This window comes from Montipora capricornis, chromosome 9 (assembly GCF_036669925.1).
Source record: "Montipora capricornis isolate CH-2021 chromosome 9, ASM3666992v2, whole genome shotgun sequence".
Classification (NCBI taxonomy): Eukaryota; Metazoa; Cnidaria; class Anthozoa; order Scleractinia; family Acroporidae; genus Montipora; species Montipora capricornis.
The window spans coordinates 43,938,248-43,941,680 of record NC_090891.1 but is presented as its reverse complement, the minus strand read 5'-3'; positions in this window follow the sequence as shown (position 1 = coordinate 43,941,680).

The window sequence follows — 3,433 nt, the reverse complement described above, 5'->3', positions numbered from 1 at the left end:
CATCCGATCCCGTATTCTGAACGGCCTTATAAAAATGGCGTGCTGCTGCCCTCTTCATTCATTTACTCGACCATTGATGGTGAGGTTAAATTTTCGTCTAATGATGAAGAGACTCAGTTGGTTGCTGCTGTTGATCAAGTCGATGCAGGAGGAGGTCATTTTTTATTTGTTTTGGACCCTGCAGTCGAACGTCGGTCTGATGTTAAGGGAGTTCGCCAACGTGTGTTTCGAGCCAGTAACTTAAAGCATGCTTTGTCCCGTAGTGCTGTAGAAGGATTGCTGGACGTCGACCCTAGGATTAGAGATCGCGATTCTGTGTACATTCGATGTTGTACGCCACGGTACGACAATTCTGTGTCACGAGGTTTACTGGGGGAGGCGAGTGGGGTTGGCGTCAAGAAGCCAGCACCCTCGACTCGATGCCTTCTTGGACGAGATGGCGTAGAAACTCAATTCGGACGAACACTTCGAACCCAACGAGCCCTTTGAATTGGACGTCGTCCACGTGCGGGGTGGACCATGGGGTAGCGGTCATTCCAAGAACAAATGACCTGGCCACGACGCATCTGTCCAGTTTCGACACGATGAATCATCAAGACTCCCGGGGACGACAGTCAAATGTGATGTGCGTGACCGCCGGAAGTGTCAACCCTGCCGCGATGAAGTGGCTCACGCCCTCTTAGCCAAAGCTGGTCTACGTACTGGTCTCGTCGATCTCCAGGAACTCACGTTGTTGTCTACAGCCCCCAGCCTCTATGTAAACCGAATCGTTCTGGCGGATGCAAATCGTCAATACGAGTGTTTTGCATTTGGGGGTTGGTGAAGGCACTGTTGGCCATTTTGCCCGAAGACAAACATAACGACCCACTGACCACCTTACCAGGGTTTTTTGGCACCGGTTACTTTTGTGGACGGTGTCTCAAACCCTAGGACAAAGAAGGACATCACCAATGCTCTAAAGGGAAAGGCGTTCACTGCCCTGGATGCCAACAGGATGAGTGTGAGGAGTACATAGAGGCCTGCAAGACCAAGCAGGTGACCCACATCCCTTGTACTCATTGTCGACGTCAGTTGAGGAATTGAAGGAAGAACGACTTATATCCAAATTAATAAACGACGGCAGAGCGCTCGCCAGCAAAGTGGGGACGCTCGTTTGGGTCCACAGACCTTGCACGTCATCACGGACGACGAACTTTATCATCTCCCATTGCTCGTATTCTGGGATGCAGACGCGTTGTAGGACACAGGTCAACACGTGCCCAATTTGATCGTGGGTGTGACGGCCGAGGACGAAAATGGAAACCTGTCACTCTCCTGCTAAGTATTGTTTTTGTGCCCAGAGTATCCTGCTCGTATCTTTGTTAAGTTTCAGGGGGTAGTGGAAATGCTTGATCTTTATCAGATGGACACAGTAAAAATCATGGCGAAGAAGCTGATGTAACGCGAATGATGTTTTATTGGATCTTTAAACAAAATATACCCTTTTGGAGCTCAATAATTGAACGTCAATTCGATAAAGAACACGAGCTGTGAAAAATGAATATCTGGAATCTTAAAAGCGATGAATAATGGACTTCAACAACTTTACTTCCTTTTAGTCGCATTTTTCCATTTTTTTCAGACGATGCTAGGCAACATTGACAGAAGTCATTGCGTCGCCTCATTACACTTTTATAGTTACTTAACGGTCACGTTCGCGCTAGAACCTTGCTTGCGCTTACCTACCTAGTATATTCTTAGCAGCTTGCGCTGACCAACCTAGCATGACATTACCTACTTACTTAAAAACTTTAAGCTTCAAAGGTTCCGTAGCTGTGCCCAAGAGCCCTCCGGAGGGCTCTTGAAGTGTGCTAAGTAAACAAAAAGAATTGACTTTCTACGAATTGACCAATACTAGTGAGGAGAGCCGCCGTTTTGACAGCTTGATCTTTGTGGTCTACTTGATCGGTTTCGGTGAAGGATTCACAGAGTTTTGTATTTTGTATATTTGCATTTTTGGCCTGGAGAAGGAAAATAAAGCCTCCATAATTAGTCATTCAGGGCCATTGTCGTACACGACCGACTGCAGATGATGATGATGATGATTATCACTCGGAGAGATACGTCGAAGACACCTTCCCGTACGACTTAGTTGCATCCGAGTCAAATTCGCCTGTTTCGTATATGGATGCACTAACAATATTCAATAGATATGCAGGATTTTATCGACTGCCGATAGTGCCACCTGCTACTCTCTCACGACAACTTATGGAAGGTTTTGCATACAATTTGGACAAATAGTCCAAAAACGTTCGCTATCCTCATAAGCTGCAACCGGATTGAACGTTCCACCGCAAGCATCTTGTGAGAGATTTAACAGGGAAATAACGAGAGAATGGCGCTAAAAATCGCGCAAAATTAATAGTCAGATAGAGACCTTATCTTTCTCTCTCTCCTCCCTCGCCCTCTCTCCCTCCCCCTCTCACTGTCCCTTTTTCTCCCTTAGGGCATAGAGTTCCCGGTGCTGTGGTCTGATCTATGGATATAGGGGTTAGGTGTCAATTGGGGCGAAAGTTTTGTTCCTCTCCCCTGCCACTCCATGAATTGTGGCGAATAGATTAAATTAAAACTTAAAATAAAACCTAGGAAGTTCCGAGGAATGAAACTTTGTTGTTTCTTCGGGTCTTGTGAGAGTTAACGGGACGTTCGTAAAACGGGCCCCAGGGCTGCTACTAAACACAACGCACTCTCAATTTCGACCGTTGAAAAGCCGGTGCATAAACAAAGGGTGTTTAGTGTTAACGTTTGTCCTTATAATCAAAGTCTGAAATTATCTTTCTTATCCCAAATTAAGAAGTGTTAACAAAAAATGTAAGCCTGATTTCTTTGGAGCGCACGGGCTTACCTGTTTCATTCAGTTAAAGGCACATCCCGAGGGCACTGCTCCAATAATTTATATTTACACCCTGTTGTATTTCATTAAAGTGTGTTTCCGAAAACAATCTCCCTGTCCCGAGAGCGGCAATGCAGTCTTCTCGAAGAAGACTTAGAGGATTGGACTGTTGACACGGCCGTTGAAACTAGCGGCTAAACAGGCTGGAAGAACAAGTCATGAATTAGTTGAACACTTTTTGAACACAAATGACATAAATGTATAGACAAACTTGGCAGAAAACTTGTCAGAACATTTTATATAATGTCGACTTAAAAAATTATTTTTAAGATTTCATATTGTCACCCTGCAAGGCTGCTAAGTCGGTAGTTTCAACGGCCGTGTCAACTTCCAATCCGCCAAGCCATTGACGCTGGCGAAAGTGGCGGTATCTTCGAGAAAATTGGCTAGTTCCTTCGGGACATGGAGATTGTTTTCGGACTCTGGACCTGTGTTGTCGATCGCTAGTCATTGAGCGTTACGGTTAAGTCGACAGAAGGCCGATTCGTTCCGATTCGTCCC